The sequence below is a fragment of the Xylocopa sonorina genome, unplaced genomic scaffold (genome assembly GCF_050948175.1).
Source record: "Xylocopa sonorina isolate GNS202 unplaced genomic scaffold, iyXylSono1_principal scaffold0034, whole genome shotgun sequence".
Taxonomy (NCBI): Eukaryota; Metazoa; Arthropoda; class Insecta; order Hymenoptera; family Apidae; genus Xylocopa; species Xylocopa sonorina.
Window position 1 is genome coordinate 2,112,903 of NW_027490105.1, and position 13,418 is coordinate 2,126,320.

The following is a 13,418-nucleotide window of genomic DNA, read 5'->3' on the forward strand; positions in this document are numbered from 1 at the left end:
AGTGTCGCATCTACAATCTTTTGAAGTGAATACGAGGTATACATCTCACTCCACAATGAATATTATATCTTATCACGAAACATAGAAATGAAATGCGACATCTCGTTTTAAGGAGCATTAGAACTCCATTCTTACGATACGTGGTCATCTGGAAACGCTATTTCCTAGCAAGGAAGTGTTGCTTTTACATTCTTTTGAAGAGAATATGAGGTATACAGGACACTTCGCAATGAATATTATATCTTATCTCGAAACATAGTAGTGAGATGTGATATCGCGTTTTAAGAAGCATTAGAACTCTATTGCTACGATACGTAGACATCTGCAAACGCTATTTGCTAGCATGGAAGTTTCGCATTTACATTCATTTGAAGTGAATACGAGGTATACATGACACTTCGCAATGAATATTATATCTCATCATGAAACATGGAAATGAGATGCGATATCGCGTTTTGAGAAGCAGTAGAACCCTATTGCTTCGATACGCAGACACCTGCAAACTCTACTTCCTAGCAGGGAATTGTCGCATTTACATTCATTTGAAGTGAATACGAGGTATACATGACACTTCGCAATGAATATTATACCTTATCATGAAACATATAAGTGAGATGCGAAATCGCGTTTTAAGAAGCACTAGAACTCTATTGCTACGATACGTAGACATCTGCAAACGCTATTTCCTAGCATGCAAGTGTCGCATTTACATTCATTTGAAGTGACTACGAGGTATACATGACACTTCGCAATGAATATTATATATTATCATGAAACATAGGAATGAGTTGCGATATCGCGGTTTGAGAAGCATTAGAACTCTATTGCTACGATACGTAGACATATGCAAACAATATTTCCTTGCAAGGAAGTGTCGCATTTACAATCTTTTGAAGTGAACGCGAGGTATACATCTCACTCCACAATGAATATTATATCTTATCACGAAACATAGAAATGAAATGCGACATCTCGTTTTAAGAAGCATTAGAACTCTATTGCTACGATACGTAGACATCTGCAAACGCTATATCCTAGCATGGAAGTGCCTCATTTACATTCTTTTGAAGATAATACGAGGTATACATAACACTTCACAATGAATATTATGTCTTATCACGAAACATAGAAGTGAAATGCGATATCGCTGTTTAAGGAGCACTAGAACTCTATGGCTACGATGCGTAGACATCTGCAAATGTTGTTTCCTAGCAAGGAAGTGTAGCATTTACATTCTTTTGAAGTCAATACCAGGTATACATAACACTCCACAATTAATATTATATCTTATCACGAAACATAGAAATGAAATACGACATCACGTTTTAAGTAGCATTAGAACTCTCTTGCTACGTTACGTAGACATCTGCAAAGGCTACTTCCTAGCATGGAAGTGTCGCATTTACATTCTTTTGAAGTGAATACGAGGTATACATGACACTTCGCAATGAATATTTTATCTTATCACGAAACATAGAAATGAAGTACGACATCTTGTTTTAAGAAGCATTAGAACTCTATTTTTACAATACGTAGACATCTGCGAACAATATTTCCTAGCAACGAAGTGTCGCATTTTCATTCTTTTGAAGTGAATACGAGGTATACATGACACTTCGCAATGAATATTATATCTTATCATGAAACATAGAAGTGAGATGCGATATCGCGTTTTGAGAAGCATTAGAACTCTATTGCTAATATACGTAGATATCTGCAAACCCTAATTCCTAGCATGGAGGTGTCGCATTTACATTCCATTGAAGTGAATACGAGGTGTGCATGTCATTTCGCAATGGATATTATATCTTATCATGAAACATAGAAATGAGATGCGATATCTCATTTTAAGAAGTATTAGAACTCCATTGCAACGATACGTAGACATCTGCCAACGCTATTTCCTAGCATGCAAGTGTCGCATTTACATTCTTTTGAAGTGAATACGAGGTATACATGACACTTCGCAATGAATGTTATATCTTATCATGAAACATAGAAGTGAGATGCGATATCGCGATTTAAGAAGCGCTAGAACTCTATTGCTACGATGCGTAGACATCTGCAAATGTTATTTCCTAGGTAGGAAGTGACGCATATACATTCTTTTGAAGTGAATACGAGGTATACATGACACTTCGCAATGAATGTTATATCTTATCATGAAACATAGAAGTGAGATGCGATATCGCGATTTAAGAAGCGCTAGAACTCTATTGCTACGATGCGTAGACATCTGCAAATGTTATTTCCTAGGTAGGAAGTGACGCATATACATTCTTTTGAAGTGAATACGAGGTATACATGACACTTCGCAATATATATTATATCTTATCATGAAACATAGGTGTGAGATGCGATATCGCGTTTTTAGAAGCATTAGAGCTCTATTGCTACGATACGTAGACATCTGCAAACGATATTTCCTTGCATGGAAGTGTTGCATTTACATTCCCTTGAAGAGAATACGAGATATACATGACACTTCGCAATATATATTATATCTTATCATGAAACATAGGTGTGAGATGCGATATCGCGTTTTTAGAAGCATTAGAGCTCTATTGCTACGATACGTAGACATCTGCAAACGATATTTCCTTGCATGGAAGTGTTGCATTTACATTCCCTTGAAGAGAATACGAGATATACATGACACTTCCCAATGAATATTATATCTTATCATGAAACATAGAAGTGAGATGCGATATCGCGTTCTAAGAAGCATTAGAACTCTATTGCTACGATACGTAGACATCTGCAAAGGCTATTTCCTAGCATGGAAGTGTCGCATTTACATTCTTTTGAAGTCAATACGAGGTATACATTACACTCCACAATGAATATTATATCTTATCACGCAACATAGAAATGAAATGCGACATCTCGTTTTAAGAAGCATTAGAACTCTATTGCTACGATACGTAGACATCTGCAAAGGCTATTTCCTAGCATGGAAGTGTCGCATTTACATTCTTTTGAAGTGAATACGAGGTATACATGACACTTCGCAATGAATATTTTATCTTATCACGAAACATAGGAATGAAGTGCGACATCTTGTTTTAAGAAGCATTAGAACTCTATTTTTACGATACGTAGACATCTGCGAACAATATTTCCTAGCAACGAAGTGTCGCATTTTCATTCTTTTGAAGTGAATACGAGGTATACATGACACTTCGCAATGAATATTATATCTTATCATGAAACATAGAAGTGAGATGCGATATCGCGATTTAAGAAGCGCTAGAACTATATTGCTACGATGCGAAGACATCTGCAAATGTTATTTCCTAGCAAGGCAGTGTCGCGTTTACATTCTTTTGAAGTGAATACGAGGTATACATGACACTTCGCAATGAATATTATATCTTATCACGAAACATAGGAATGAGGTGCTATATCGAGTTTTGGAAAGCGTTAGAACTCTATTGCTAATATACGTAGACATCTGCATACTCTATTTCCTAGCAAGGAAATGTCGCATTTACATTCCATTGAAGTGAATACGAGGTATACATGGCACATCGCAATGGATATTATATCTTATCATGAAACATAGAAATGAGATGCAACATCTCGTTTTCATAAGTATTAGAACTCTATTCTTTCGATACGTGGTCATCTGGAAACTCTATTTCCTAGCAAGGAAGTGTCGCATTTACATTCTTGTGAAGTGAAATCGAGGTATACATGACACTTCGCAATGGATATTATATCTTAACATGAAACGTAGAAATGAGATGCGATATCTCGTTTTAAGAAGTATTAGATCTCCATTCTTACGATACGTGGTCATCTGGAAACGCTATTTCCTAGCAAGGAAGTGTCGCATTTTCATTCTTTTGAAGTGAATATGAGATATACATGACACTTCGCAATTAATATTATATCTTCTCATGAAACATAGGAATGAGTTGCGATTTCGCGTTTTGAGAAGCATTAGAGCTCTATTGTGACGATACGTAGACATCTGCAAACAATATTTCCTAGCAAGAAAGTGTCGCATTTACATTCATTTGAAGTGAGTACGAGGTATACGTGACTCTTCGCAATGAGTATTATATCTTATAAGGAAACATAGGAATGAGATGCGATATCGCGTATTGAGAAGCATTAGATCTCAATTGCTAAAATACGTTGACATCTGCAAACGCTATTTCCTTGCATGGATGTGTCGCATTTACATTCTTGTGATGTGAGTACGAGGTATGCATGACACTCCACAATGAATATTATATCTTATTACGAAACATGGAAATGAAATGCGACATCTCGTTTTAAGAAGCATTAGAACTCTATCGCTACGATACGTAGACATCTGCAAACGCTACTTCCTAGCCTGGAAGTTTCGCATTTACATTCTTTTGAAGTGAATACGAGGTATACATGACACTTCGCAATGAATATTACATCTTATCATGAAACATAGAAGTGATATGCGATATCGCGTTCTAAGAAGCAATAGAACTCTATCGCTACGATACGTAGACATCTGCAAACGCCATTTCCTAGCATGGAAGTTTCGCATTTACATTCTTTTGAAGTGAATACGAGATATACATGACACTTCGCAATTAATATTATATCTTCTCATGAAACATAGGAATGAGTTGCGATTTCGCGTTTTGAGAAGCATTAGAGCTCTATTGTGACGATACGTAGACATCTGCAAACAATATTTCCTAGCAAGAAAGTGTCGCATTTACATTCTTTTGAAGTGAATACGATGTATACATGACACTTGGCAATGAATATTATACCTTATCACGAAACATAGAAATGAGATGCGATATCGTGATTTAAGAAGCACTAGAACTTCATTGCTACGATACGTAGACATCTGCAAACAATATTTCCCAGCAAGGAAGTGTCGCATTTACATTCTTGTGAAGTGAATACGAGGTATACATGACACAACGCAATGAATATTATATATTATCATGAAACATAGATGTGAGATGCCATATCGCGTTCTAAGCAACATTAGAATTCTATTGCTACGATACGTAGACATCTGCAAACGCTATTTCCTAGCATGGAAGTGTCACATTTACATTCATTTGAAGTGAATACGAGGTATACGTGACTCTTCGCAATGAGTATTATATCTTATAAGGAAACATAGGAATGAGATGCGATATCGCGTATTGAGAAGCATTAGATCTCAATTGCTAAAATACGTTGACATCTGCAAACGCTATTTCCTTGCATGGATGTGTCGCATTTACATTCTTGTGATGTGAGTACGAGGTATGCATGACACTCCACAATGAATATTATATCTTATTACGAAACATGGAAATGAAATGCGACATCTCGTTTTAAGAAGCATTAGAACTCTATCGCTACGATACGTAGACATCTGCAAACGCTACTTCCTAGCCTGGAAGTTTCGCATTTACATTCTTTTGAAGTGAATACGAGGTATACATGACACTTCGCAATGAATATTACATCTTATCATGAAACATAGGAGTGATATGCGATATCGCGTTCTAAGAAGCAATAGAACTCTATCGCTACGATACGTAGACATCTGCAAACGCCATTTCCTAGCATGGAAGTTTCGCATTTACATTCTTTTGAAGTGAATACGAGATATACATGACACTTCGCAATGAATATTATATCTTATCATGAAACATAGGAATGATTTGCGATATCTCGTTTTGAGAAGCATTAGAACTCTATTGCTACGATACGTAGACATCTGCAAACGCTATATCCTAGCATGGAAGTGCCTCATTTACATTCTTTTGAAGATAATACGAGGTATACATAACACTTCACAATGAATATTATGTCTTATCACGAAACATAGAAGTGAAATGCGATATCGCTGTTTAAGGAGCACTAGAACTCTATGGCTACGATGCGTAGACATCTGCAAATGTTATTTCCTAGCAAGGAAGTGTAGCATTTACATTCTTTTGAAGTCAATACGAGGTATACATAACACTCCACAATGAATATTATATCTTATCACGAAACATAGAAATGAAATACGACATCACGTTTTAAGTAGCATTAGAACTCTATTGCTACGATACGTAGACATCTGCAAAGGCTACTTCCTAGCATGGAAGTGTCGCATTTACATTCTTTTGAAGTGAATACGAGGTATACATGACACTTCGCAATGAATATTTTATCTTATCACGAAACATAGAAATGAAGTGCGACATCTTGTTTTAAGAAGCATTAGAACTCTATTTTTACAATAGGTAGACATCTGCGAACAATATTTCCTAGCAACGAAGTGTCGCATTTTCATTCTTTTGAAGTGAATACGAGGTATACATAACACTTCACAATGAATATTATATCTTATCATGAAAGATAGAAGTGAGATGCGATATCGCGTTTTAAGAAGCATTAGAACCCTATTGCTACGATACGTAGACATCTGCAAACGCTGTATCCTAGCACGGAAGTGCCGCATTTACATTCTTTTGAAGATAATACGAGGTATACATAACACTTCACAATGAATATTATGTCTTATCACGAAACATAGAAGTGAAATGCGATATCGCTGTTTAAGAAGCACTAGAACTCTATGGCTACGATGCGTAGACATCTGCAAATGTTATTTCCTAGCAAGGAAGTGTAGCATTTACATTCTTTTGAAGTCAATACGAGGTATACATAACACTCCACAATGAATATTATTTCTTATCACGAAACATAGAAATGAAATACGACATCACGTTTTAAGTAGCATTAGAACTCTATTGCTACGATACGTAGACATCTGCAGAGGCTATTTCCTAGCATGGAAGTGTCGCATTTACATTCTTTTGAAGTGAATACGAGGTATACATGACACTTCGCAATGAATATTTTATCTTATCACGAAACATAGAAATGAAGTGCGACATCTTGTTTTAAGAAGCATTAGAACTCTATTTTTACGATACGTGGTCATCTGGAAACGCTACTTCCTAGCAAGGAAGTGTCGCATTTACATTCTTTTGAAGTGAATACGAGGTATACATGACTCTTCGCAATGAATATTATATCTTATCTCGAAACATAGAAGTGAGATGCGATATCGCGATTTAAGAAGCGCTAGAACTACATTGCTACGATGCGTAGACATCTGCAAATGTTATTTCCTAGCAAGGAAGTGTCGCATTTACATTCTTTTGAAGTGAATACGAGGTATACATGACACATCGCAATGAATATTATATCTTATCATGAAACATAGAAGTGAGATGCGATATCGCGTTCTAAGCAACATTAGAATTCTATTGCTACGATACGTAGACATCTGCAAACGCTATTTCCTAGCATGGAAGTGTCACATTTACATTCATTTGAAGTGAATACGAGGTATACGTGACTCTTCGCAATGAGTATTATATCTTATAAGGAAACATAGGAATGAGATGCTATATCGCGTATAGAGAAGCATTAGATCTCAATTGCTAAAATACGTTGACATCTGCAAACGCTATTTCCTTGCATGGATGTGTCGCATTTACATTCTTGTGATGTGAGTACGAGGTATGCATGACACTCCACAATGAATATTATATCTTATTACGAAGCATGGAAATGAAATGCGACATCTCGTTTTAAGAAGCATTAGAACTCTATCGCTACGATACGTAGACATCTGCAAACGCTACTTCCTAGCCTGGAAGTTTCGCATTTACATTCTTTTGAAGTGAATACGAGGTATACATGACACTTCGCAATGAATATTACATCTTATCATGAAACATAGATGTGATATGCGATATCGCGTTCTAAGAAGCAATAGAACTCTATCGCTACGATACGTAGACATCTGCAAACGCTATTTCCTAGCATGGAAGTTTCGCATTTACATTCTTTTGAAGTGAATACGAGCTATACATGACACTTCGCAATGAATATTATATCTTATCATGAAACATTGGAACGATTTGCGATATCTCGTTTTGAGAAGCATTAGAACTCTATTGCTAGGATACGTAGACATCTGCAAACGATATTTCCTAGCATGGAAGTTTCGCATTTACATTCTATTGAAGTGAATCCGAGATATACATGACACTTCGCAATTAATATTATATCTTATCATGAAACATAGGAATGAGTTGCGATTTCGCGTTTTGAGAAGCATTAGAGCTCTATTGCGACGATACGTATACATCTGCAAACAATATCTCCTAGCAAGAAAGTGTCGCATTTACATTCTTTTGAAGTGAATACCATGTATACATGACACTTCGCAATGAATATTACACCTTCTCACGAAACATAGAAATGAGATGCGATATCGTGATTTAAGAAGCACTAGAACTTCATTTCTACGATACGTAGACATCTGCAAACAATATTTCCTAGCAAGGAAGTGTCGCACTTACATACTTTTGAAGTGAATACGAGGTATGCATAACATTACACAATGAATATTATATCTTACTACGGAACATAGAAATTAAATACGACATCTCGTTTTAAGAAGCATTAGTACTCTATTGCTGTGATACGTAAACATCTTGCAAACTATATTTCCTAGCAAGGAAGTGTCGCATTTACATTCTTGTGAAGTGAAATCGTGGTATACATGACACTTCGCAATGAATATTATATCTTATCATGAAAGATAGAAGTGAGATGCGACATCGCGTTTTAAGAAGCATTAGAACCCTATTGCTACGATACGTAGACATCTGCAAACGCTGTTTCCTAGCACGGAAGTGCCGCATTTACATTCTTTTGTTGTGAATACGAGGTATACATAACACTCCATAATGAATATTATATCTTCTCATGAAACATAGCAGTGAGATGCGATATCGCGTTTTGAGAAGCATTAGAACTCTATGGCTATGATACGTAGACATCTGCAAACGCTAGTTCCTAGCATGGAAGTGTCGCATTTACATTCACTTGAAGTGAATACGAGGTATACATGACACTTCGCAATGAATATTATACCTTATCATGAAACATAGAATAGAGATGCGATATCGCGTTTTAGGAAGCATTCGAACTCTATTGCTGCGATACGTAGACATATGCAAACGCTATTTCCTAGCATGGATGTGTCGCATTTACATTCCTTAGAAGTGAATACGAGATATACATGACACTTCGCAATGAATATTATAGCTTATCATGAAACATAGGAATGAGGTGCTACGTTGCGTTTTGAGAAGCATTAGAACTCTATTGCTATTATACGTAGACATCTGCAAACTCTATTTCCTAGCGAGGAAATTTCGCACTTACATTCCACTGAAGTGAATACGAGGTATACATAACATTACACAATGAATATTATATCTTATTACGAAACATAGAAGTGAAATACGACATCTCGTTTTAAGAGGCATTAGTACTCTATTGCTGTGATACGTAGACATCTGCAAACAATATTTCCTAGCAAGGAAGCGTCGCACTTACATTCTTTTGAAGTGAATACGTGGTATACATGACACTTCGCAATGAAAATTATATCTTATCACGAAACATATAATTGAGATGCGATATCGCGATTTAAGTAGCATCAGAACTCTATTGCTACGATACGTAGACATCTGCAAACGCTATTTCCTAGCAAGCAATAGTCGCGATTACATTCATTTGGAGTGAATACGAGGTATACATGACACTTCGCAATGATTATTATATCTTATCACGAAACATAGAAATGAGATGCGATATCGCGATTTAAGTAGCATTAAAACACCATTGCTACGATACGTAGACATCTGAATACGCCATTTCCTAGCAAGGAAGTGTCGCATTTACATTCGATTGGAGAGAATACGAGGTATACATGACACTTCGCAATGAGTATTATGTCTTATCATGAAACATAGGAGAGAGATGCGTTATCGCGTTTTAAGATTCATTAGAACTCTATGGCCTCGATGCAGAGACATCTGCAAACGCGATTTCCTAGCATGGAAGTATCGCATTTACATTCTCTTGAAGTGAATACGAGGTATACATGACACTTCGCAATGAATATTATATCATATCATGAAACATAGAAGAGAGAAGCGATATCGCGATTTAAGAAGCATTAGAACTCTATGGCCTCGATGCGGAAACATCTGCAAACGCTATTTCCTAGCATGGAAGTGTCGCATTTACATTCTTTTGAAGTGAATACGAGGTGTACATGACACTTCGCAATGAATATTATATCTTATCGGGAAACATAGAAATGAGATGCGATATCGCGTTTTGAGAAGCATTAGAACTCTATTGCTACGATACGTAGACATCTGCAATCGCTATTTCCTAGCAACCAATAGTCGCATTTACTTTCGTTTGAAGTGAATTCGAGGTTTACATGACACTTCGGAATGAATATTATAACTTATCACGAAACATAGAAATGAGATGCGATATCGCGATCTAAGAAGCATTAGAACTCTATTGCTACGATACGTAGGCATCTGCAAACGCTATGCCCTAGCAAGGAATAGTCGCATTTACATTCTTTTGATGTGAATACGAGGTATACATGACACTTCGCAATGAATATTATATCTTATAATGAAACATAGAATTGAGATTCGATATCACGTTTTAAGAAGCATTAGAACTCTATTGCCTCGACGCGTAGACATCTGCAGACGCTATTTCCTAGCATGGAAGTGTCGCATTTACATTCTTTTGAAGTGAATACGAGGTATACCTGACACTTCGCGATGAATATTATATCTTATCACGAAACATATAAATGAGATGCGATATCGCGATTTAAGTAGCATTAGAACTCTATTGCTACGATACGTAGACATCTGAATACGCCATTTCCTAGCAAGGAAGTGTAGCATTTACATTCGTTTGGAGGGAATACGATTTATACATGACACTTCGCAATGAATATTATATCTTATCATGTAACATAGAAGAGAGATGCGATTTCGCGTTTTAAGAAGCATTAGAACACTATGGCCTCGATGCGGAGACATCTGCAAACGCTATTTCCTAGCATGGAAGTGTCGCACTTACATTCTTTTGAAGTGAATACGAGGTATACATGACACTTCGCAATGAATATTATATCTTATCACGAAACATATAAAATGAGATGCGATATCGCGATTTAAGTAGCATTAGAACTCTATTTCTACGATACGTAGACATTTGAATACGCCATTTCCTAGCAAGGAAGTGTCGCATTTACATTCATTTGGAGAGAATTCGAGGAATACATGACACTTCGCAATGAATATTATATCTTGTCATGAAACATAGAAGAGAGATGCGTTATCGCGATTTAGGATTCATTAGAACTCTATGGCCTCGATGCGGAGACATCTGCAAACGCTATTTCCTAGCATGGAAGTGTCGCACTTACGTTCTTTTGAAGTGAATACGAGGTATACATGACACTTCGCAATGAATATTACATCTTATAATGAAACATAGAATTTAGATTCGATATCGCGTTTTGAGAAGCATCAGAACTCTATTGCCTCGACGCGTGGACATCTGCAGATGCTACTTCCTAGCATGGAAGTGTCGCATTTACATTCTTTTGAAGTGAATACGAGGTATACCTCACACTTGGCGATGAATATTATATCTTATCAAGAAACATATAAATGAGATGCGATATTGCGGTTCAAGTAGCATTAGAACTCTATTGCTACGATACGTAGATATCTGAATACGCCATTTCCTAGCAAGGATGTGTCGCATTTACATTCGTTTGGAGGGAATACGAGGTATACATGAAACTTCGCAATGAATATTATATCTTATCATGAAACATAGAAGTGAGATGCGATATCGCGTTTTAAGAAGCATTAGAACTCTAATGCCTCGACGCGTAGACATCTGCAGTCGCTATTTCTTAGCATGGAAGTGTCGCATTTACATTCTTTTGAAATGAATACGAGGTGTACATGACACTTCGCAATGAATATTATATCTTATCGGGAAACATAGAAATGAGATGCGATATCGCGTTTTGAGAAGCATTAGAACTCTATTGCTACGATACGTAGACATCTGCAATTGCTATTTCCTAGCAACCAATAGTCGCATTTACATTCTTTTGAAGTGAATTCGAGGTTTTCATGACACTTCGGAATGAATATTATAACTTATCACGATACATAGATATGAGATGCGATATCGCGATCTAAGAAGCATTAGAACCCTATTGCTACGATACGTAGGCATCTGCAAACGCTATGCCCTAGCAAGGAATAGTCGCATTTACATTCTTTTGATGTGAATACGAGGTATACATGACACTTCGCAATGAATATTATATCTTGTCATGAAACATAGAAGTGAGATGCGATATCGCGTTTTAAGAAGCATTAGAACTATATTGCACCGACGCGTAGACATCTGCAGACGCTATTTCCTAGCATGGAAGTATCGCATTTACATTCTTTTGAAGTGAATACGAGGTATACCTGACACATCGCGATGAACATTATAACTTATCACGAAACATATTAATGAGATGCGATATCGCGATTTAAGTAGCATTAGAACTCTATTGCTACGATACGTAGACATCTGAATACGCCATTTCCTAGCAAGGAAGTGTCGCATTTACATTCGTTTGGAGGGAATACGAGTTATACATGACACTTCGCAATGAATATTATATCTTATCATGTAACATAGAAGAGAGATGCGATTTCGCGTTTTAAGAAGCATTAGAACTCTATGGCCTCGATGCGGAGACATCTGCAAACGCTATTTCCTAGCATGGAAGTGTCGCACTTACATTCTTTTGAAGTGAATACGTGGTATACATGACACTTCGCAATGAATATTATATCTTATTACGAAACATATATATGAGTTGCGATATCGCGATTTAAGTAGCACCAGAACTCTATTGCTACGATACGTAGACATCTGCAAACGCTATTTCGTAGCAAGCAATAGTCGCATTTACATTCTTTTGGAGTGAATACGAGGTATACATGACACTTCGCAATGAATATTATATCTTATCACGAAACATATAAAATGAGATGCGATATCGCGATTTAAGTAGCATTAGAACTCTATTTCTACGATACGTAGACATTTGAATACGCCATTTCCTAGCAAGGAAGTGTCGCATTTACATTCGTTTGGAGAGAATTCGAGGAATACATGACACTTCGCAATGAATATTATATCTTGTCATGAAACATAGAAGAGAGATGCGTTATCGCGATTTAGGATTCATTAGAACTCTATGGCCTCGATGCGGAGACATCTGCAAACGCTATTTCCTAGCATGGAAGTGTCGCACTTACGTTCTTTTGAAGTGAATACGAGGTATACATGACACTTCGCAATGAATATTACATCTTATAATGAAACATAGAATTGAGATTCGATATCGCGTTTTAAGAAGCATCAGAACTCTATTGCCTCGACGCGTAGACATCTGCAGATGCTACTTCCTAGCATGGAAGTGTCGCATTTACATT